This window comes from Zootermopsis nevadensis, unplaced genomic scaffold (genome assembly GCF_977971745.1).
Source record: "Zootermopsis nevadensis isolate Lab colony 2312 unplaced genomic scaffold, Znev_1.0 Znev_ptg000011l, whole genome shotgun sequence".
Classification (NCBI taxonomy): Eukaryota; Metazoa; Arthropoda; class Insecta; order Blattodea; family Termopsidae; genus Zootermopsis; species Zootermopsis nevadensis.
Genome location: NW_028259143.1, coordinates 4,790,010 through 4,815,097, shown reverse-complemented (window position 1 = coordinate 4,815,097; position 25,088 = coordinate 4,790,010). Strand labels below are relative to the sequence as shown.

The window sequence follows — 25,088 nt, the reverse complement described above, 5'->3', positions numbered from 1 at the left end:
CGTTGCCAGATTTTTTTTTCACAAAGCCAGGCATCTTCTTCACTTCTCTATACTCCTTTCTACGAAGCGAATTTATCAGTTTGCCTGATTCCACCAAAAAAAAAAAACAACAACCGAATACCGTTTCCGAATGACCTGTGGCAAGAACACTTTCGTTTGTAAATAAGTGTCATGAAGGTAGTATATTTGCGTCATATTGTGAATTAGGTTAATATTTTAATATTTTCCGTCAAATCACAATTTTAATAAGATAATAAAATATAAAATATTTAAAATATCATTTCACGTTCCGCATCGAATGATCGTTCCAATTTGTAAATCGATCATTCGATGCGGAACGTGAAATGATATTTTAAATATTTTATATTTTATTATCTTATTAAAATTGTGATTTGACGGAAAATATTAAAATATTAAGTGTCATGAAATTAAAATTCATGTTTTCTAATACAGATGAGGTCTGCATATACATATCAATAAAACAATAAACTTTCTCAGACAACCGAAAATGTCTCTATTTTTCAATAACTTGACATTTAATTACCTTTGGCTACCGTTCTCAATATGAAACGTACGTTCAACTTTAATAATGCCAGCTCCTCGGTCATTCGGACAGCAAATCGAGTTTGATATTCGTATCGGTAACAACGTAATTGATCCAGCAGGCGAAACCTGCCATCTTGGTGCCCGGGCACTGCCAAAGTTAATTCGTTTTCATTTTCAATCCGCGCTACTGGAAATTTCGTAAAATTTAATTCTGACAGGACAAAAAAGTATTAAAACTTTTTAACAGCATTATCGTATCCAGTTGTGCGTTTATTTATATGTGTGTGTCTGCGGGACCGGCCTCTGACAGACCTCAACTTTATATTATTTGACCGAGTAGTTAACACGTTTGTTTCGCGTATTAGAAGCCATGGGTTCAAAACTCGACCGGATGTCGTCTATCGTGACTTGGAGTTTGTGTTGATGTTTCAGAGGTGTTTGCTGCCTCAGTATAAGATAACCAAATATAAAGTTATAGATTTGCTACATACTTATCGAGGTCATTAAAATAATTTATATTGCTGATCGTAATCAAATATAGAGACTTGGCATCTTTGAGTAGATTCTTGAAATTCTTTACTTTAGATTTACCTTTGCACTCATTTTATTTAAAACGCAGAATATAACAGATCCCGAAGATCTTGAAAGACGTATCTTTAAATGAAGAATCTCTCAGACAAATATAATCGTAATATACTATAGGAAGAATAAATCAAGTCCACAATTTTTACCTTTCAAAGCCTCTAGAATCGAAGCAGTTCAATTTGGATGGGCATTATAACATACGTATGTAAATTATACAAATATACACCAAAATGTGTGCCTTAACTTTACTGACTACGTTTCTCCTACAGTTATCATCGTGTATTTGTGAGAAATTGTGTAGATTCAAGACCTATTTTTATTTCATATTCTCTTCATATTCAGTAGCATCTAAATACTAAGAAGATTTCCGTCTTCTGGGTTGTTGCGCTGTGTAGTCTGGTCGATGTTAACCAACGTTTCAGAGGTCATACTGCCTCCGTCATCAGAGTATGAAGATTTCTGTCTTCTGGGTTGTTGCGCTGTGTAGTCTGGTAGATGTTTGCCAACGTTTCGGAGGTCATACTGCCTCCGTCATCGCCCTGATGACGGAGGCAATATGACCTCTGAAACGTTGGTTAACATCGACCAGACTACACAGCGCAACAACCCAGAAGACGGAAATCTTCATACTCACCGCTGTGAGAACCTCAAGTCTTACATCTAAATACTACTTTATCTTAAAATGTAATTATTTAAAATTAATAATTTAAGTTAATATAAACAAGAATATTTGTTTTGTAGAAAACCCACTCCATAATAAACATTAGCTTAAAATATATAATGAATAAAGTAAGCTACTTAGATGTCTGTTTCAAATACAGTACATCAGTGCACTACAAAGGATTCTTATACAGGGCTGCACATGGCTCCATTATTTGCTTTGCTCGTCCGCCCTGAAACCCGAAGAGGTTCAATTTGCGGTATGAATAATTTATGGCTTCTACCGATAGAAAAGGATACAAACGTTTCCCCATATTCGTGACGCTATGAAGAAGGTTCTTAACAAACTTAGGAAAGATCTCTTGTAAAGGCAAATCAGGGCACGTCAGTTCAGAGACATACCTGCATCGTGGAAGTACAAAACGTAACAGTAACGCAGCTTGTATAACTATATAACTCCATCAAATATACACCTTGTTTGAAAAGCTGATAGTCGCTTCGCTACTAAAAATGCATAAACTTTTATCAAACTGGGCTCTACATTAATCTGTTCATTAGAGCTTGAGTCGTATTCCAAGCCAGATGAATCCAGTCCACACCATCACACGTTACTTTTAAGATTAATTTTGATATAATTCTCTCATCTAATATTCGGTCTCCTAAGTCCTCCCTTACATAAGTTCTTAATTCAAAATTCTACACGCATTTCTATCCCTGTCATGCGTTCTGCATGTCTCGCCCACATCATCCTCCAAGTTTCCATGACCTTAATAATATTTTGTAAAAATACTAAATTACGAATATCCTGATCACACAACTTCGTCTTAAATGCATACGCTATACTCATCACCCCGTTCTCGACCACACTTACTCTGTTTTTATGGCAATCCGCGAGTATGAGAGACAAAGATTTACGCTCAAATAAAACCAGGTTCAATACGTTTCAGGCCTATTTATAACAGAATGGAAAACGAGATATTCTGAACTGAAATGCAGCAAACATCATCGAATTCAAGTTGTTCTTAATTTCTCCGGAGATGTAATTTCCATTTGTTACTGTCGTCCTCTTTTCCTTTCTTTTGTCCTCTCTTACTTGTCATCAGCTCATTTATTTCCTCTCCCTACCATATCTCAGCATCCCCTGACCTCGGTATTCTTTCTACGTTTCAACTCATCTTAGTCCAGACGTCACTTAACATTGTCTGAAAACTTTCATGTGAATAAGCCATGTCTCTTTCGTAACGTAAAATATTCTCGGGCAATCAGCCGCGTTAACTGGTTACCGTAATAAACCGGCTTCCGAGGATACAGTCACATCAGAACCCTGAAGATGGGGACAGATTTTGTTCCCGAAACGTCGGTTTACTACGTTAACCAGTTAACGCGGCTGATTTCCCGAGAAGATTTTATTGATTGTACTCGCAGCGAAAGTCTCAAATCCTAAATGTAATATCCATTACAAAGAATTTATTTCACTGAAGCAAAATATTGCTAAAAAAACCAACTATGTGAATACAGCCCGCCATATTTCTTTCAAAACTTAACGCGTTCACATATTCTTTGTCTGCCGGAATGTTGGCTATCAGCCGGATGCATCCGGAATGTCCGTCCATCTCTGCATAGGTTTGTGTGCCTTTCCTCTGCAAATTATGAAACAGTTCCAACGTTCGAAGATGCTGACGTATGCTTATCTTGCAGCCCTCCACATTTAAATTCGTCATAATTAACCATTCGTTATGGAGGCCACCAAATTGTCTTTCAAAATTATCGTTTATCCATACATTAATCAGAAAATAAAAGTTCCTCCCAATATCCCAAACTTCTACTATTTACCACACTAAAGCCTTCACTCTCATTTTTTTCTCATCATCATCCTGGAAACCTTACAACAAAATATTTCTCTACCTCGAAATAAAGTGTCTCTTATTCCCCCCTCATAATTTTCTCCGTGCCCCATCTCTTGTACGTCCTCCCCAACTCATAGTCTGTTTGAACGCACGCAAACAAACCAAAATGACTTTCATTATAATACAGATGTCCTGCACTCTACATTTCATGCAGCGTAGCTTCCATTTCGCGGAGGTTGATCTATGGATTTTGTCACTAATGTTAACCAGTCACTATTTACAAACCGTATGTATGTACAGTCATTACGTGAGCGGCTTGTTCCCCTTCATTGTAATAATACTCCGGAAAACACAGGCGGGTATAATGAGAAACAGTGCAGGCTAACTGCAACACTTAGTGTTATTAATCCTTTCAATGCTACACAGCATATCTTGTTTACAAATAGAGTTCTCTTTTTTGTTTCAATGTTATTTTTAGTGGCAGTTAAATGAAACAACCACAGTCTTGTTTATAAAACATATAAATATTGCCTCTAAGTTTTAAACAACGTAAACAGTAAGATTATGTATAAAAATAGGCTTGTAACAAAAGTTACTTACATTTTATTTCAAAGAACTCAAAATAGAAAAGACTGTTTATAAGGATTATAATAAATATAATAACAATCTAAATAATTTCAAATTACTATGGTAAATTATCTAAACAGTAATTATCTAAAATTATCATGAGCTACAGAGTTAAGTCTGCTAGCCCAGATGTACTAATGTATAATTAAACAAAAAAAAATACAGGCCTATTTATGACTAATTTAATCCAATTAAAATGTAATATTCAGAAAACAAACGCGGAGAAAAATTTCAACACACATCAGTGTTAGAACTTCAATCTCATTTAGGCGTGCTGGTATGACAACTTATGTAGGACCATCTCTATCGGTTTTCGCTAATTGTAATGCACATTGAGTTTTAAATTCCTTGTTTTATTTATACCAATTTTGACCAATGACTACGGACATTTTGCAACCGTATCGTCATTCATAACTACGCCTCCGACCTACTTTTCTATATAACATAAAATCCGATTAAAGTCTAGCATTTAAATTAATGTTTTCATTGAGGTTACATATGCAATATTGTTACAAATTTTATTAACAATTTCTGGTATTGAATTTTTATCAAAATGCTTACACTGGCGGATAAAACATTTAACTGCATTTAGCGTTTTTATAAGTTCTTGTATAATGTTATATAATGATCTGGCAAGAATGTAAGTACATTCCTATTTCATTAATAGCAAATTGTTTTGTGTACACCAGAAACGTAATAAAAATGCGTTCTTTGATATCTGAATCATTTCTGCTATTAACACCAAGCTAACCAGATGTAACAGCGAAGATTTTGACATTGTGTCTGTGATTTCTAAAAATGTTCGTTCAATCTCATGACGGATAATATTTGTTGGGGTTAAGATTAAAATATCGAAGTTTACTTAGATGAAGCCGAAAGGGAATTCAGAAGGATGTAGGAAAATATATTCTTGATTTTGTTAACAAAAAGGCAAACTGATAATTGTAAGTAATCAGATAGAAATCATAACACAGAGACAGAGCAATAATGCTCCTTAGAGAGAGAAGCGAAATCTTAGCTACATCGTTGCAATAGGCTTCAGCTTCTTAAATGCGAAAAAAACACAAAAACAAATTATTTTGAAGATTCGTATGCATTTTAATATTATAAATTTACAGAATATAAAGTACAGTTGTGCCGATAAGTTGGCCTGCTGCTGACAAATAAATAGACATGTTCCGGGAAACGTCATGTTAGCACAGCAGACATTTTAACGAAATACCAACAGCGACACGAAGACTTCTGTTGACAGAAAACATGGAAAAGGGTAAACGAATGAGGACGGGTAGGCTGTGTAACGTAATGACAAAACAAACAGCATCCTGGTAATTTTATTACAAAAGAAATTTCCATAGCATTCTTCTTGGGTCTTCATACGAACAACTTGCGAAAAGAAAGTTTCCCGGTTTCCGGTGTGGTACGACGGGCGGATATCGTTTCTAGCCAATTTTAAACATGACCCACGAAAATCAGAAAACGTACGTTTTAGCGACGTTCTTCTCTTCTGCTTAATTTTGAAGATGCATAAAACTTTGTCAGAACTCTAACCCAGGACAATTATTGGTGTTATTTCCACAATACCATTTTAAAAACAAATGGCCTTGATCCGGGTGCTATTCTACCACCGTGCTTAGTTCCCGAGCTACGGAAAACGCCCTCAGCGGTAATCGAACTCAGAACACTTTTTCCAGAGTTCTGACCCTCCGCATACTTAACACATATACATACGGCCGTCCATTCTTATTCTGTTATATCTCGCTTATTACTTTACATAATTAAGTGTACTTGTTTCCAGCTCAGTAACTATTCCGACATACATATTCATTCACCATTTCATTAATTTAATTATTCATTTATCTCAGTTATTTTTTTTTGGGATTACTTAACAGAGAACTCTGTTACACCACCATATTAATTATCTAAGTTACTATATTTTATTGAATTTAAAAAATCGCCAACATACGGAAACTGTGGCGAAACGTAATCCTGCAATCACTAATGAGCTAATTAAAGCCTTCAGAGAGAACTAGAAGACAAGTAGGATACAAGACTTAAGACAAAGGACGATAAAATACCAAATAAAAGGAACTGAAGATAACGTCACTATAAAGGGTAGGAATTTTGAAGAAAAGTGAGAGGAAAGGGAGATAAATCCCCCAGTGCCTCTACGAGCAATCCATTACACTGGAAAGAGAATAACGAGAACGCTGGCTACGCCGTCGGGTAAACCAAACAATAAACCGACTCAGGGCTAGAAGATACTCGCTCTCAAGCCCCACTATCCTTTTTATAATTACTCTTCTTTCGGGCTTAGATAATATTCTGAGAAGAAAACCATATTTCTTTTGGGTACCATTCTGTCCACGATTTCATTCACAAATTTAATATTTAAAAAAAATTCTTTTTCGATCCCTATAAATACAAATAAACTCGAAACTAAATTAAGTTACAAAATATGCCATTAAATAACAGCTATTATATGAAGGTTGAGAAATAGCCAAATCTAAAAACGTTGCCCCCTAGCTCTAGCTATATAAATTCGATTGACAGCGTGTTTAATAAATTACAAGCAGGAAAGGCTACGGAAGGAAGCTATAGCGGACTAACTTATGGTAATATCAAGGCATTCACCTGCACAGACTGATTAAATCACGAAAATCTTGATGGCTAGTCTCCTGGCAAAGATATGAACCTAAAACCTCCCAAGGAGGAAGCAGACCGCGAAGTTTGTTAACCATACATAAATACATATATTATTATATTCTCAGAGATAATAATGTAAAAATGTCCATTTCAATATTTACTTTGTCAGTCTAAATAGTAAGTAAGAATGTAAACAATTATTACTATAGAACTGACAAATTTTACACCCCTAAAATCTTAGTGCTTTCCCAGAGAAACCATACAACCTACAGTCATTGAGACGTAGAACGAGGATGCTAAATCATTGGCACGTGTACCTAATCTGAAAGCGTATCCCACGGGACAAGAAACACGTGACAGGAAGGAATCGAGGGAGCGAAAACACGTCTCGCAGACAAACTGTGTTCATGCTTTTCTCGTCGGACAATCGTGTACAGAAAGTGTACAGCACAGATGATTCTCAATCGCTACGGATTTCACTATGTTAGCAAGCCTTGATTGAAAATTATGTAATATCAAATACAGCAACTTAAAATAGGGCAAAGGTAAATGTAAAATTCCCCTGGTCCTGAAGTAAGCAGCACACCATACAGATGTATAGTAAAGTGGATATACTGCTTTAAGCATTTTTAAATTCGGCATTCCTTGAAGATGAATGATTTTTACGCCTCAGCCTGTTTAAATCTGGTAAAAACTCGGAAACGTGTTAGACAGGAAACTGAGTTAGCTCTAAAGCCGACCTGGACTTTGTAGCGAATAGTAAAATCCTAGCCCACCGGGAATTAAACCTCGGACATCCAGCCAACAGTCCATCACTAAGCAACATAGCTGATAGTGCATTGGAATAGGTCACAACCTGAGACTTTAAACATTGACACTAAACAATAGTGTTATTTCAACAAACAAGTTTTAACCCCTGCATACATTTCGCTTTTTTTTACACATTTTAATATTTCATAGAACATATTACCGTAACAAGTTATCACGTTCAACCACTGTGAAATAGAAGCGAAACTTATGTAATATTATAAAGCGCCTTGAGGCTTTTGACAACTCAATAAAGGGGTGTGAAAGGTGTAAGTAACATACCTTGTATTAATAGTTTAAAATACTTCGTGGTAAATTTGAACTGATAAAGTTTTCGTTTTAATTAGTTTGTAAAAGGATGTTTCAAGCTAACGTTATGTAACTGTTATGTGTGTTCAAGAGAAGAAAGGCAAAGTAGTTAACATAAGTATCGATTGAACATCTTAAGAGCTCATACCCTTAACTGAATTTAAAAAAAAGCTTCTTGTGCATTTGCGATTCGATTTATCTACTCCTATTCGAGATCAGTGCACTGAGCTACGTAGTTACATTAATCAAACGATTCTGAGAACAAGAGCTCCTCATTTCGAAATGTTAAGAAGTCATAGTAATTTAAAAGTAGGGTAAACACGCACGCTAAGGGGTTTAATGTGAACATTTACCAATAATTTTTAACTCAAATCTAAAACTTTGTGACGATGGTGAGTTTTTAAAATAAAAAGTTTTCTGGATGTTTTCCATCGTCTAATGAAATCATATAATTACACGACGTTTCGAAGATGGGACTCTATCTCCGAAACGTCGTGAAATTTTATGATTTTTATTAAACGATAGAAAACATCCAGAAAACTTTTTATTTTAAATAATTTTTTAAGTAAAACTGAAGTAGTATGTATTAATGAAACAAGATACAAACCTATACAGTATCAGACAGCACTCTGCCACTATGCACAGTGTTGCCAACCTCTTTAACGGAAAACTGCAACGTACTGCGCAATAATACGCCATGCTCAAATGTGCATTCACGGCTCAGGTAGATACTCTCAACAGTTTCTCTAAAATGTTTTATTACTAAAATAACATTTTACTTCTGTTCCGTATATTTAAGTAACTGTGCAATTTTTTCATTAGAATTCATCACATTTAAGTCTTTGTTTCCAAACTACTGTGACGCCTTCAGTTTCGAATCTGACCCATATTATAAGGGCTTTATTTACCGGAAGTCACTGGATTTACGAATGTACTCATGAAGTTGCCTCAATCGCCATACACACATATACAAAGGTAAAATATTACAAAAACTTTACGGAAATACAAAACATGTTCTCAAGGAGAACAGCCTATCATTTGGATCTAATAAAGATTAACACAACACTGGAATAAAGAAAACATGGAGATGTATTACTTAACGATACGTGTAGTATATTTAGGGTGACTGCATATAACGACGAGAAGTGTGTGTAATACGTGGGGGAAATATTACCAATTCCTTCACTTACTATTTCCATGAGACAGGATACTCTTTTAGAAGCTTCCAGTCAGATGATCAAGAAATACCTCGTTTTATGGTCCATTACCGAGCTCATAAAAAATCCACTCAAAATATCGAGTCTTATCCAGTCTATACCCCCACACCCAAATTACTCATATAAATACGAAAATGCATAGAATCAACATATTTTCCAAATGAATAATACAAAACGTATCTGTTTATATGTACATCCAAGAAATTGACTTAACATATTGATCTCTGTTCTATATTCTAGTGAAGGTGGGATCTCAGTAAGATTGGGTGAATATAAGGAAACGTTATACTTTGGAGAACGTGCGGCTTCCAAACGACAGAATGATACGTGAAAAGAATTGTAAAATTCTAGTCGTCTCATATCTGCACAGTGTTCGAGACCTACTCTTGGGTCATTCTTCAAAAACTAGACACAAGCTGTTAAAACTGCACATGTTGGGCACTCGTAGATGCATGTAGCTTAGCCATCGGTACCCGAGTCTGACTCCCTCGAGTTTATAATCTCTACTAGAAAGTTTAAAAACTACTAATGATCAGACAGGAATATTGACAAAACTGTGGCAGAATTCATCAAGAGTTGGAAATGAAAGACTGAATTCACAATTGAATAAAAATTTTCTTGGATATTATCCATCGTCCAGTAAATATAAAACGTAAAACGACGTTTCGGAGATGGGACTCTATCTCCGTCTTCAGGTTCCTACACAGTTGGACCCACTAGATAGAGCTCTTTACGTTTTATATTTACTAAACGATGGATAATATCCAAGAAAATTTTTATTCAATTGACTCTTCACCATCGTCAAGAAGTTTTAGATTTGATATACTGAATTCACAGATCGACAAACTTATTAATCTATTTTTCACGGCAGAATTTCCAGAGCAGTTGAATTATATATTATTCTACCCATTTATAACAGTAATATGACCTTTGTCTATGCCGCCCTAACTTCACACTTGTCAATGACCTTAGTCAATAGTACCTACTTCGTACCAGCAACTGCAGAAGCCTGACTTTTTCATCACTCAAGAGGAGAGGGTTTCGCGAAAAGTAATTTACTTTACAGATTTAAGTAAGAGTATTGTGGGACAGTAGCACTAGAATCATCGGAAGCAAACGAGAACAAATTATACATTTTTATTTGTTGCATTAAAATCCGAACAATTTAAATCTTGAAATGATAAATTCTTTGCGGTGCAACAGTGGGTTAACAAGATACAGACAATTAAATTATATATGTTACAAAAAAATATGTTTCTAAACAAAGTAGGCTTCAAAAACGAATTTATATTCTCATATAAGAGGTTCGCTAAAATCTAAATGAAAACTGAAATGGTTTGATAAGTTTTTTTTATAAAATTATCCAATATAAAATTTAATCAAAATCGATGTATCCGTTCTCGAGTTATTTAATGCGTGCTTGCAGGCGGGCGAAGATAACGTAAAAGACGCATCGCAGGATTCAGAACACACCTTTTAAAGGTGACACAACCGACTTCAGTTTCCCAGAGAATATCACATATCAACTACACAGTCGTAGAAACACTGTAGCACATTCAAATTTTACTCTGAGATTTGAGGTTCTCAAGGCGGCGAAGTCAACTGCGGCCTTCTGAGTTTCAACGCCGTGAAGTCTGGCAGGGGGTTATCAGAGTTCTTGAGAAACGTACTACCTCCATCTTCAAATTGGAAGTGAATATGGAGGCAATACACTCCACCGAATCATCGGTAAACACCCAGAAAAACTGTACGGTGTCACCACAATATTAAATCCATGAGTAAACCAAATTATTAGGGTTCATAATTTTGTAAATAATTAAATTTTGTTCGTTAATGGTGTTTAAAATATTAGAAAGTCGCCCTGGTTTTCGAAGGGTTATCTTTGTGCTACATCACTTAAAAGGATTAAATCAGGAATAACTGTTGGTGATATGAGTAGAACAGAGTCTCAACACAACAACAGAACTTGAGGGATGAATGGCTGTGTGCTTCATATGTCTGCAACGTCTTTCCGTACATTAATGGACACTAGAGTCCTGTGGTACAACCGCCACTGAGACTAAGCTGCTACTGACAGGCAGATGGGTATCTGTCCTAGCAGCAAGTAGGTTCTATACCAGTACGCCACTCTGTCTGGTAATGTATTGAACCAGGGCAGAATTATTCATGGCCTGTCCCATCATTCACCCACATATCACATCGTATGGAGGCACGAGTAGCAGACAAACAGACAGCGGGCATGTGCGATCAAACGCCCGCTGGAAATTTTAAACAAGATATACCGAAATTTTCAGAAATGCGTTTTCAGTGTGTCAAATGATGATAACTCTTTCAAAGTCCAACGCGAAGATCTTTACATTAACGTAAAGCGTTTTTTCTCTGTAATAAAGTCTTTGGGTAATCTCAGCAGTGGCGGCCTGTCCATAAGAGCTGCAGCACACCCTATAATCTTTTTAAAATTTGAAAAATTTATTTTTTGTGTTTATATAATTTGTAACAATTTATTTCCTCTATATCATTATTTTAATATTGTCCCTTACGTTGTCATTATCCACTAATCGGCTGAACTGACAGTAAATCCACGGTCAACGAGTGCGACGCAGAACGGGGCTATCATCCGGCTGCAAGGATTTCAGCGCGGTTAGCCGGTCAAATGATGAGCGCGGTGCGAGGTGGATTGAGGGGCAATTCACTGGCACAGCGCGTATCGGAGCTGTAGTACCCGCAACCTCCTTATAATAAACACCCTTGCCCGGTACCACGTGTTTTAGACTGGTTTCCGTATCACAAACTGTTTCGTGGTTATTGTTAATGAGTGTTCAGTAATTCTGAGTGCTGACTATATTTTGTTCTAATAATGATAATGAGCCAAGGAAGTGTATCATAGTTACGGCAAATTACTTATCCTAAATTGTCTTTGAGTGAAAAGTGATGTAAAAAATCACGGCCGCCCTCTTCCGGACTTACAAATAGCTAAAACATCGTCGAGCACGTTTTGGTTTTCTCCCGATGTAAATTTACTTTTCATTTATTTATGTTGTTATGTGTTGAGAAACTATTCTTATTCTTCCAACTTGCGCAACACTACCATAGTTCAGACTCGCGATCCGCCACTGACTCCCACTAACCTACATCATGGAGCAAGAAATTCCCCGCCTTTCATGGAACACGAAGGTTCATTTAGTGTTCACAAAAAAAGTTACCAGTTGTTATCCTAAACTAAGTGATTCTCTTTATCCAAAGAAAAAGAGTATAGTGCGTCTATGGACCAATTCAATCTTTTTAGATGATTTCAAACAATCTGATTTGATTTATTTTGCAAATAAAATATGATATTCGTTGGTACAGAACAAAAATACTGTCTATAAATTTAGATTTACACAGGTGTCACGTGACGATGAAATGACCTACGGGTTAACCATACGCGGTGGCAACATTAGTACAAGGTTATGTTTAATTTAACTCTTTATTAAGTAAGATTTTAGGTTCTTGCGGCTGTAAGTACTAAGACTGCTGTCTTTTGGTAGAAGTTTCTACCAGACTACACAGCTCTATAGCTCAAAGACAGCCATCTTTGCAACTCGTTATTGTTATTGCTGCAATGAAATGAGACTTCCTGCGGAATGAGCTTCTGATCGACCCTTACCTCACTTTATTTTTTTTTTTATTATTTAGTGTTCTGTCTGACGACAGGTCCATATGAACAGGATCCTTCCATCCTTTTCTCGGACTGGGACCTGTTCATATACGTTCTTGGCAGATGATCCAGAAGTGGTTTGCCATTGCCTTCTTCTGTGTGTGAATGGAGTAATTGTTGGGATGCCACGGAGGAAAACGCCGTGTTGCCTAGACCACGGCCTTGCCCAACACAAGTTATAAATTTGAGCACCACCGGGAATTGAACCCGGGACCCCAGGCTTACAAGGCTAGTGTTCTGACCGCTAGACCACCGTGGCGGTACCTCACTTTATACATCATCAAAATTAATGACAGAACTCGTACAGAATAAAAAGTGTCAGATCGGCCGTTCAGGTTTTCATAAAAATAAGCATCATGACAGTGATTACAAACACGCGTTGGAAATCTACATACCTGGAAAATTAATCGAAACTATTAAATCAAGTTTTCATTTGGAACTATTAGTCGAGGTCCTCTTATAAATTATTGTCATATTAAACTCTGAAATTAATTAAATGTGTGTTTTGTTTCTGTAACATTATATATGTAATTAAATATCAAGTGTGCGCTGGTGAACTACGTTTCAATTCACCTACATTATTCCCACAGACCGACGTTTCCTAAAACATTTGCATACGCCTTCCTGTAAAGTTGTCTTATCTGCGAACACCGTCTCTCAATCACATCAGAACCAATTAACTCTGGAGCGGTAGAATTACAGTATTATCAAGCTTTACGTGCAAACTAAAAGTTCCATGAGATAATCTAAAAATGTATACAAACTTACGGGATTTATCAGTATTAACTAATTTATTACTTTTTTATATTAGAATTCTTCTGACAGCAGAAACAACTCTTGAACAATTTCTTCTAGCTTGTCATTTTAAATCCTTTCGCGCACCGCTTGTGGCACGCGTGCCACACTGTGAAACACAGACCTACAGTATAATCCAAACAAGCTCAGTGACTGCCACTTAAAAACGACAATAACTGCATTTCAAAGGTATCCAGAATACCGAATTTAAACTCACTCTCGTACCTCCGTTAAAACAGCACTCATGAAACGTCAAACTCAGTTTTTATAATAGAAGGTCAAGATATTAATTAGTTGGTGACATCTACACTTGTTTCTGAGAAAACCCAGTTTTATGACGGATTACTTCACCTTCATCTGATAAAAATGTTAGTTAGTGGCTTTTCCATAATACAGATTATGTGGTAAAAATATCCGTTGTCATTATGGGTAACACAAAATGGCGTTGTTCTGTTAAATAAAATGTTTAACATTAAGATTAAACCTGAAATTACGTACAAACATTTCTTTTGGCACAGTTAGAAAAAATGTATCCCCGAATGTAAGAAAATAGAAGTTCATTTATTTTATTTAAGAGTTATCGTGTTTTCGTACACACACGTGTAATATTTTTATAATATACTTGTAAATTTCGACAGCACTTATCCTGCGTTTTATTTCAGATCGTATCTGACCACATCATCCCTCGTATAATTCACAAACTTCCCGTCGGACGGGAAATATTTGTACCTAAACGTAAGAACTGCATTCAATATTTTATCTTATAGATCCCAAATCTCGTATTGTGGAACATAACTTACGGACAACCTGTATATTACAATTCAAATTAAATACAATATAAAAAAAACGTCTGTTGTACTTTTAAAACACAAAACTTGTATATCCATCGACCTACTTACCTCAGAAAACGACGAACAGAACGGATAGATGCTGAAAGGCGGCATTGTCCCGATAGTAGTAATTTTGCTTGTTTTGGAATCTGAAAACAGGAAATAAATAAAATGTTAATTGTATACTTCCTTACCTGCATTCCAAAAAGGCTCTACTCCGTAGACTGGGTGACTCTACCGTTCAAAAGTAAAACAGTAAAATAAATTCTTAATGTTCCTACTTCTCTTCGTGTTCCTAAAATCCTTCACCAGGGGTCGCTAACTTTCTTTGTGTAGAGCAACTATTGAAAATAGGCACCACTTTAACAAAAAAGATACACGTGTTTGAAGAAACTGCTTGTTACGAATAGGGGCCAGTGACACACGTAAGTTTAATAACGCACCTTTATATAAAAAACTTTTATAATTTTAGTATGTATTTATTATTCCAGTCTATACACAAACTTAATTTAAAATGTCGTTGTTAAAATTATAGCGCTTTTCATCGTATTACGATGTTACATTTATTCGGCGCTTATTATTAACGACATGTTTCGATGCTATTATTGCATCATCTTCAGGTTTTTATCGTCATTTATATCTTTAAAACTATTATATATTTCAATGCAACCATTTATTGATTTATTGATTTGTTTTGTAGATTTTCTTTTGTAGGTTTTTCAGTCTTCGTAATGTCACAAATTGTCATCACCCGATAGCAGATGTAGGACACACCACACATCACAAATTTAAAAATGAACATCTGACTATAGACATGCAGAACATTACGAAGACTTAAAACCTACAAAAGAAAATCTACAAAACAAATCAGTGAATCAAATAAATAGTTGCATTTGAAATATATAATAGTTTTAAAGATATAAATGACGATAAAAACCTGAAGATGATGCAATAATAGCATCGAAACATGTCGTTAATAATAAGCGCCGAATAAATGTAACATCGTAATACGATGAAAAGCGCTATAATTTTAACAACAACATTTTAAAATTAAGTTTGTGTATAGACTGGAATAATAAATACATACTTAGTTCAACACAAAACATGACGCATCTAAGCTACAAATTTTATAATTTTACTGTTGACTTCAACATCAATATGTCATTATAGAGAAAAGGTTCAATCTATAACAAGAAAATCCAAATAAAAAAATTTCCTTACAAACTTTTACAATTATGCTGAGATTAGAGAGTAGAAGGTTTCATGAGAAGGCCTGTAATACATTTTCAAATAGACGTATCGAATTCCGACTCGCAGACCGGTCAGAATCCTTTGTTTGCCTCTGCCTGGATTAGTGGACAGAGTCCCTGCAGAGCTGGAGTTGATCAACTTGTATGTTGACCTTACATATACATGTCATAAGACCTCTGGTGGTTTTATCTGAAATGAATGAGGCAAGGGCTTTCACATACAGTGCTCAGCAAACACACTTTCACCCTACGCTGCGCACTTGCTCTGATCATGACTTCACAGCGAATAAAGGATAGGATGCAGTTACTTAAGTTGTGGGCTAAGAATATGTTCCACACGTCAAAGTTGCAATTTGTACAAAACAGTATTTGTATCCTTATTTCGTATCACACTATTAACTGCATGGCAAAATTCTAAAGCCTTTTCAATACGCCTATTCATTTTAGGGTTCATTTATCTACAACAAAAGCCCACGGAAAGGAATTTTAAATTCAAACTTCTATTTCCTTGTTTCAAAATTGTTATAATAATTAATACAACAATTTAAACATATCAGTTTGGCGACTAACGAACAGAAATTATTAGTTCTTATAATAAAACTAATATAAATCGCGAATAGGTCTACGTCTCAACCGCCATCAAGATACAGCGCTTATATAGACAACAACTTCTCTCCCTCAATTTAATTCAATTCAATTAATTCAATTCAATTAATTTATTTACGTGTTTGCCAACAGCAAGAAGCCAATAACAGGCAAACACTGATAATATATACAATAATAGTGAAATAATAATGGATAATATTACACAAACGGATTAACTAAACTTATACATGTACAGTATTAAATATAATTGCCAAGTACAGGCAAACCCAAAATAGAAACAATATTTACACAGAGCAAAAAATGAAGAAATATAAATAAAAACAAATAATCCACCTAGGGAACACTAATATAAATGTACATCGTTAAAGAAATACAAAAAAACAGATAACCAAGCTAGATCATTTCCCTTAATTATAATTGATATGAAAGGCTAAAGAACGTGAATAGCATTTTAAATCAATAATGACCTCAGCGATACTCGAATCTGCTGTCTACAGGGTTACAAACTTAGCTGCAGAGATCTTCTGCTCTCTACTTCACCGATTACTTTTAAGAGGTTACATCTAAACCCAATGCGTGACGTGGACTGAATGTCTGTAATGCAACTTCGTTTCACTGTCACTTCGAGTAACGATAATAGCAGACTGTAAATGTAGTATATGGAATAAACCAAAATATGTCAGAGGAAATGGAAGAAGGCCCTCACTCTAACGGCTTGCGGAGCGCTCTCAGGCAAATGCAGTCGTATATGAACATGTGTCTACCGGGGTTTCTATATGACACCATAAAAGAAAAAACCATTCCTGTGTATAACATTATACCACGAAGGAATGTGGGGGCTTTGGGGATACACCTCTTCTCACTCTTAAGCATTACTCTTGAGTAGTCATACGCAGGCTAGGAAACGCTTAAACTTCCCCAACGAGATGCACTGTAATCTCTCTACTTCCACCGCTCAAGGGATAGATCCAATCCGGACTGCAGATTCTTCGAATTAACTGTGCCTAACACACGATATATAACTCTATTAAAATTAATCCTCCCTGGAAAGCTCATAGTCGTTTAGCTGGTAATGTAATTCCTGACTTTTAGGAAACCATAAAGTTCTTGTTTGTGTGTTTACAAGAGCCCCGCGACACTGGTCCTTATCCTCAGACAGACGACTCTAGGCTAAACCATCACAATTCATGGAACTCATTATGGAGGCAATAAGCCCCTATGAAACGTCGGTCAGTGCAACATCCCAGAAGACATCCACCTTCACACTTGACGACGCGAGAACTTTAAATATCACGATTTGCTAGAAACTATTTGCGATTTATTCAATTTTTTTTAAATACTACCTAAAATAAGGCATTCATTACATGTCGTTTCCCACTGACGGACACTAAATTTTATGCTAAACTTCAGTTCTTCATTTGAACTGGACTGTTCTACTCTTGTCAGTTAAAATACACGATTACATATTGACACACAAATTTGTGCATTTATATAAATGTGTGAAAAATAAAGGACACGATTACAATGAAAAAAGTATGGACATGTTTCCATATAAATTTTCATTTAATTTTTTTTTTTTACCTGACCTTAAAAATTTCTTTACAAGAACATAAATAAATACTCTTTTACTTTAAAATGTGTCCTGACTAGCAGAATTCTGTGTATTTCACTGCGTACGTGTAGTTAATATTGCCGGAAAATTAAAACAAAATTGTATTCTCCGAAAGGAAAAAAACTAAAATAAAAAACAAATGCAAAGTAAGCAAAAAGGAAGAAAAAGTATAAATACTTGAGAAAATTTTAACCAACCACAGAAATTTAAAAATAAAAAAATAAAAAACAAGAAAAACAAGAAAGCAAAGTCAAAATACAAGGAAAAATAATCAAAATATTCCACAAAAGGGTCAGAAAAACAAAAATAATATTACGGAAAATAAAAGAGGTCTCTGTTTCCGTTTTCGCTGAAACAAAGTTTACAGAAGAATGCTCAAAGCCCATAATTATTTTCACTACTTCTGACAGCCATCTCTTGAAAGACTCGAAGTTATATTTAAACGTTCTTTTCATAAAGGCGCATCACCCGGAGGAAACACATGTCGGTTCGCAGGCTACAATTCACAAATTATTATAGGAATTTCTCCGAAATTTAGTTATTGAAGGTCTGCACTGACAGCGGTTTATCGGTTCGTATCAGTCAAATACAGGCTACACCAAATTTCACATTTATCAACCTTTTCAGAGGCGATTCATCGAATAAATAACTGTGTATGATTAAAACACAGATTTCGTGGAACTAAACAAAACGCATTTGAATGTTTCTCGATGCGCTTAATAAAATGCCTTTAATCGGATTCCAGCCAAGTGCTCGGTCAGAGATGAAGCCCCTAAGTTGGAACTGAGGACATGAAAATGTGCTGCTTGGTCAGGGCTGTCACATACCTCGTGGGGCGGTGATAGATGAGTACGGAACAGTGGTACAATGGTGATTAGTGGAAGAAAACCTAAGAACTCGGTAAAAAAACCTGCATCAATGCACTTCATCGACCACAAATGTCACGTCGTCACACGGGATTACACCCAGTTTTCAGTATTGAGAAGATTGCGTCTATGTTCCAGCCTTAAAAATAAGTCATATGTGACTCTTGGGCAGTGTAAAAAGCTTTTCAACAACACATTTGTGTCTCCAACGTAGCGAAAATTAGCACTGGCATCTGACTTCCGTTCTGCTATTCAAAAAAATGCATAAACATGTTAAACAATAACTTACTTTGGTATTAAACAGGTGATTGTAAACACGAAAGATAATATAATTCGGTATATATAACATTTATACCTCATTTAAATATTAATTATTATGAATTGTGTGACTAAGTGTGGCATGAATCAGCGTAGCTGTCGGTATAAGCTATCAGTAGTAAAGGAGGTACTGATATGTCCTCACATTATACATATTTTAGCAAAAAAATACGCGTTCTCAATGAGAAACCAAACCTAACCTAACCTACACTAAACTAATCTAACCTAACCTAACCTAACTTAACCTAACCTAAACTAACCTAACCTAAACTAACCTAACCTAAAGTCTGTACCTTAAAGTAAGCCTGCAGTTCTTAGCAAATGAACATAAATCCTACTATACGAGAATTTACATGTAATGTCAAGCGAGCAACTGTAAACTAATCTAACCTAACCTAACCTAACTTAACCTAACCTAAACTAACCTAACCTAAAGTCTGTACCTTAAAGTAAGCCTGCAGTTCTTAGCAAATGAACATAAATCCTACTATACGAAAATTTACATGTAATGTCAAGCGAGCAACTGTAACCGAGAGGGAATCTTGGTGCACCAGTCATACCGTGTATTTAATTAAACTTTCGTCACCTAACGTTGAAAGCTGCGTAGTGGATCAGGCGCTACTGTTAATAAAATATGAATTGCAAAACGACGAAGCAGTCGTTTGTTTTTAAAACACCATCCACAGAATTGAGTGGGTGAAATTAGGTAAACCTAGAGGAGCTTGGCAATTATCCACAGGTGTGACTGAATGCGGATCTGTGAAACGCTGTGCAGTCACAGAATTCTGCTGTCATTCTCGACTAACGATTAGTTTGATAAAATTAGAATTTACATGCCAAAGTAAGCATATAATAATAAAAAGGTATAAGTCTGTGTGACGCCCGACGTGGATATAACATAAGAGAATGCGGAAAACATGAATTCAAAATACGAAAAAGGAAAGAGTAAAAAGAGAATTTACTTAGCTAAAGGTATTAGATTATATAAAAGGCAATAAAGGCAAATTATAAAAAAAGGAAGACATATGTCACAAGACGAAGAAGAAACGCGGAGAAAGAGAGAAGATAATGGCTGAATAGAAATTGAAATTACAAAAAGAACAAAAAACTGACTAGGCTCCGGGGATGCATGAGAAACAGCATTACGATGTACATTTTGGCTTCAGTACGACCAAGCACTTCCTATTTCTATGGAGATGAATTCATTCTAGTGCCACGGATTTGACTTTTAGATGAAGTCCGAAAAGTATAAAAAATTGTGCCGTGCTTAGAACCTGAGGAGAGACTGAAGCTGAGTTTGTGCTTACATAAAAGATGAAAATGAGTCATATCAGTAGAAATAAGTTTGATAGTGTTAAAGTTGAAGCTCTACAACTTTTTTGACGTGATATGTGAAGCAGCATTAGTTTTGCTTTCGGTATCGAACGTCATTGCAGTGATGCATTTAAACTCTAATTTTGTATTGTGTTTATGTTTTAATAACAGTAACTACAAATTTTTATTAATGAGCCGGGATAGCTCAGTTAGTATAGTGACTAGCTACGGGCTGGACGACCGGGGTTCGATCCCCGACGGGGGCAGAGGATTTTTCCTCTAGCCTCTGCGTCCAGACCGGCTCTGGGGCCCACCCAGCCTCCTCTACAATGGGTACCGGGGTCCTTTCCCGGGGGTAAAGCCGGCCGGGGCGTGATGCTGACCACTCACCCCCATCTAGTGCCGAGGTCAAGGAAGAGAGGAGCTATACCTCCACTCACCCCAAACGCCTACATGGCGTATAGTGGGACAAACTTTATTTTTTTACAAATTGTTATTAAAAACTTCAGCGATTAATTTTAAAACAGACGTTTCTTTATACTGTAGATACAATCTTCGGGGTATGCAGCAAGTACGGATGGGATTGGAAATACATATAAAATTTTAGTTTGAAACCTGAAGAAACAATACCACTTGAAAGATATAAAATATGAGGATGACTTTAAAGTATATTTTAAAGAAACGTGACTTTATTTATACGGTTTAGAACATTCTATTGACGAGATCTTATGAATACAATAAAGAACTTTTTGTTTTCATAAAAGGCGCAGAATTTCTTGGTAAACTAAACGCCTATCTGCTTCTCCTGAACGATTAGGTTCCCGCGGAGTTAGTTTCTTTTACACGAGCCTCCAAATGTTGATAACTGCTTTATAGATGCGACCGTGACAATTTGCAATTGACAGAGAATATCGTATTCAACCGTTTAGAATTGTAAATATAAGCAAACAGCGTAAATAAGCAACAAGGAAGTTGAACATAAAATTCATATAAGATTACTTCAGGAAATGCTTGTCACTGTTCAATTTGAGACCAATATACAGGAATTCGGCCATTACAGATTAAAATAAGCATATAGATACGTTATATATATATATATACATATGTAGGACGTAACTGAAACTGTAAAATTATAAAGCATAAACATGGATCTGGGAAAGTCTCCTAATCGAGTTACAGCTCTGTATTCTTTGTAAAATATCCAAAGCAACGTTAAACTAAAAATTGTCACGTTTCTAAAACTAGGTTCACGCGTTGCTTATAAATACAGACTATTTCTAGTAGCTAACATTCTTAGAATTAGTCCGGGTTATAACATAATTTCAGTCCTATCGGATTTTCAGTAACGTAATTAAAATTAGATTTCAAAATCATAACGTTGATTAGCGCGCTTTAAATTGATGACAATTGTTCCACATCAGCAACTTTATTGTCTGATACCTTAATTCAATTGACCTCTGTAAAAAAAAATGACACTGCCCCATGCACAGAATGTGAAACTTTCTCCTTTACAAATGCAGTTTCAATTGTCGAGAGACAGAGAAATTAGCGATTCTAAAATAGATCTGAAAACAATGGGAACTGGGGACAGAGGATATAGAAACACAGTTCCCGTAACAATTAGATCTGCTCATAGCTCGTGGTTTTACAGTTACAGAGAAATTAAGAATGATATGTAAACTAAGAGTTGGCATCAAAAAGAACATTTTTCCTACGAACTTTTAAATGCTCAGAAGTAATAATATTTGTTTTGATTCCATTCTTTCACGTCCTTGGGTAAATGTGAGCAGAGACACGAAACAGTAGTATCCACACCTATTAAAATATCAGCTCCGTTATATATAAAGTATTATTGAGGGTGTGAAGGTACATTTCAACGCTGAGTACACAATCCTGTTCTTTGAAAAATCTACTTTTCTCGCCGGACTTACGATCATCTGTTGCGTATACAAATCTCTCTTAATCTATCTATCATTACTGGCAGGAGACATACTCCTTACTAAGTTCTTGCGTTTGGTATTATTAAACAAAAATTCATCGGTCATTTAATAAGTTATATGAGTCCACAAACTCCCTTTCAAGAAAAACAGAAAAATAATATGCTACAAACCACACTGTTTAATTTACACTTAATTATTTTCCCTAAGAATAAATGGCAAGTTATCTAACTTTTTCAAACAGTTAAGTAGTTCACTTTTTTATCATCTTCATACCTTCCGCCGTGATAACCTAACAAATAATATTATCATTTTTTATTTTGGTGCCTGTATGCTTTATTTAATTTGCTTTAAAGCAACCTTTGGGCACCCATTATTAAAATTATATTTAGATCGATCGAATAACTTAGTAACCGTTCTACTTTATTTTTTTTATAAATTCGTACCATCTCTGTAGGGTATTAATTTTAACTGGCTTATTATTGTATATCATTTGACGTTTCTCACAAATGTTACTTCTACTATTTAAATGTTACTAGTCATATTACCAACAGAACAGTATCTCATTACCGACTGCTATTCGTAAAACACTGTTACGTGGAACCAATTTCTGAATAACGCAATTTGAGAGCCTTTGCTTTATGCAATGGACTTCATTCCTTCCCTCGTCTTTCGAGTACTATTCGCCACGATATGGGATCAGCCAGAACTATACTAGTTCTCAAGCCATCAACACCCTCTGTTTTCGGCCTGTATGAACGTGACAGCGCGATGTGACACCCATTATACTAGACTTACGGTTTCACAAGGACGTCCATTTAGCTCCGTATTGATTTCTCAAAGGAGAAGGGAGCGGTTTTGCAGTAGCAGTATTATGTGTTTAACCCGCCTGAAGCCAAATATCGTCAAATTGTATTTAAGAATTCGGTCCGTATCGAAAACAGAACACAAATATGGTTGTCTTCTGTGTTGTTGCACCGTGTAGTATGGTAGAAGTTTACCGACATTCCGTAGGTCCTTGATGCCTCCATTAACAGGAAACATCATAATAAATAATAAAATAAAAAATTAAGGATATGGATTTAAGGAAACGACCTTGGTCCTGCTGCCGTATTAATGCATTACGCGTTATTTTACACTGATTTCGTATTTACTTTCAGACTTGTCAATGACATAGCATGAATGGGACAGATGAGAAATTTATTCCAAATTTTCTTAGAGAATTCAAAGGAATAGGCTAGTCGGAATACATGCTTGTTGATTCTGTGATAGTTTTAAAATGCATATCAAGACATCATGCAAGATTGACGTATAAACAAAGTGGTTGATTTACAAGCGAATAAATACTTGTGGTTATTTGGTTCAACAAATGTGCATTATTAGTGTTCATACGCCCAAATATAAGTGTCTTTGTCTCTGTGTAAAACAGTACCAGTATTACGACCTTCTCGCATGACATATATTCAACAATTTTATATTGTCAGTCCACATATCCCCGATTATCCAAACATTTTCATACGCCTTTCCGGCTAGAAATAATACGATATCAGTTATGAACTTCATTCATTCAAACAGGATAGGACCCAGTGGTGGTCTCTTGTGAACACGGTAATGAACTTTCATTTCAGAAGGTGGGATATTTTCTAAACAAATTTAATGACTTTAACTTTCTCAAGAAGAACTCCGATCCGTAGAATTAGTTACTTATAATTAAAGTGCGTCGATTGGATTCATCTGGCTGAGTACATGAATTTGTGATGGGCTTCTGTTAATACGACATTCGTAATAAATCTTCAGGATCAATACAAAGCGAAACATTTGTTTCCTAGCTGAGTGATTAATAGCTCTCCATGGAGTTCTTTTTTAATTAGGCCCAGCTACTTATCTAATTGTCTCATAAAACGTACTTTATCCTTGTACTAAAATTACCTAGCATCACGAATCTGCTGTAAAATCCGATGGAACAGCATGGCGAAACGCGGCTCTGACATAGTGTACAAAGATTATAGGGGAGTAAAGCAGAATTCTGATATAAATTAACTTCTTACGTGCATATTCATGGCTCTTTGTTTCGGACTACTTAACTGTCACTTACATTACTGTAAAGGTACTTAATACTAATTTATAACACAACTTTTGTTCTCCTCTTTGTTAGAACCAAAGACTTCTTTAATTTATTCCTAGTGTTTGAAATTTCGACGTAATACTCCAGCATTCGGGTGTATCGCTCAACACAATCATCAATGTTTTTACAGAATGAATAAAATAATTTCAGGTTATACTTGTCCCTAGATATTCCTCATTTTAAATGAGACTACTGTTATCAGTAACTGCGAGTCCCTGATATTTTAACTTCAACAGATCATCAAATATGACTCGTATCATAATAACATATATAGATATATCCAATCAAAAGCAAAACAGTGCTTACAAGCAAATTACTAAGTTCACATAAAAGTAAATTACAAAAAACACGTCCTTTTAAAAAACAAATATTCATCTTCACTCTACTCAGCTACAAAACGTATAACATTATATTTTTAAATTCACGTACTAGATTAATATCATTACGCTTTAAACAGATTTTACTATAAGTTGCTTGCCCTTTATTTCTGTACATCA

The 25,088-nt window shown here is 35.5% G+C and overlaps 1 protein-coding gene across 3 annotated transcripts in view; it reads right to left on the bottom strand.

Annotated features, from left to right (window-relative positions):
* The window catches only part of kek2 (leucine-rich repeat, immunoglobulin-like domain-containing kekkon 2 protein), a 403,862-nt gene that overhangs the window by 339,865 nt on the left and 38,909 nt on the right, over positions 1-25,088 (bottom strand). For 2 of the 3 annotated variants that reach the window (XM_087347128.1, XM_087347129.1), the window contains exon 2: positions 14,633-14,712. The gene's annotated coding sequence lies outside the window, so the exon portion shown is untranslated. Of the gene's footprint in view, positions 1-14,632; positions 14,713-15,845; positions 15,957-25,088 lie in introns of those variants that run through there. The other variant, XM_087347130.1, reaches the window with a different exon arrangement.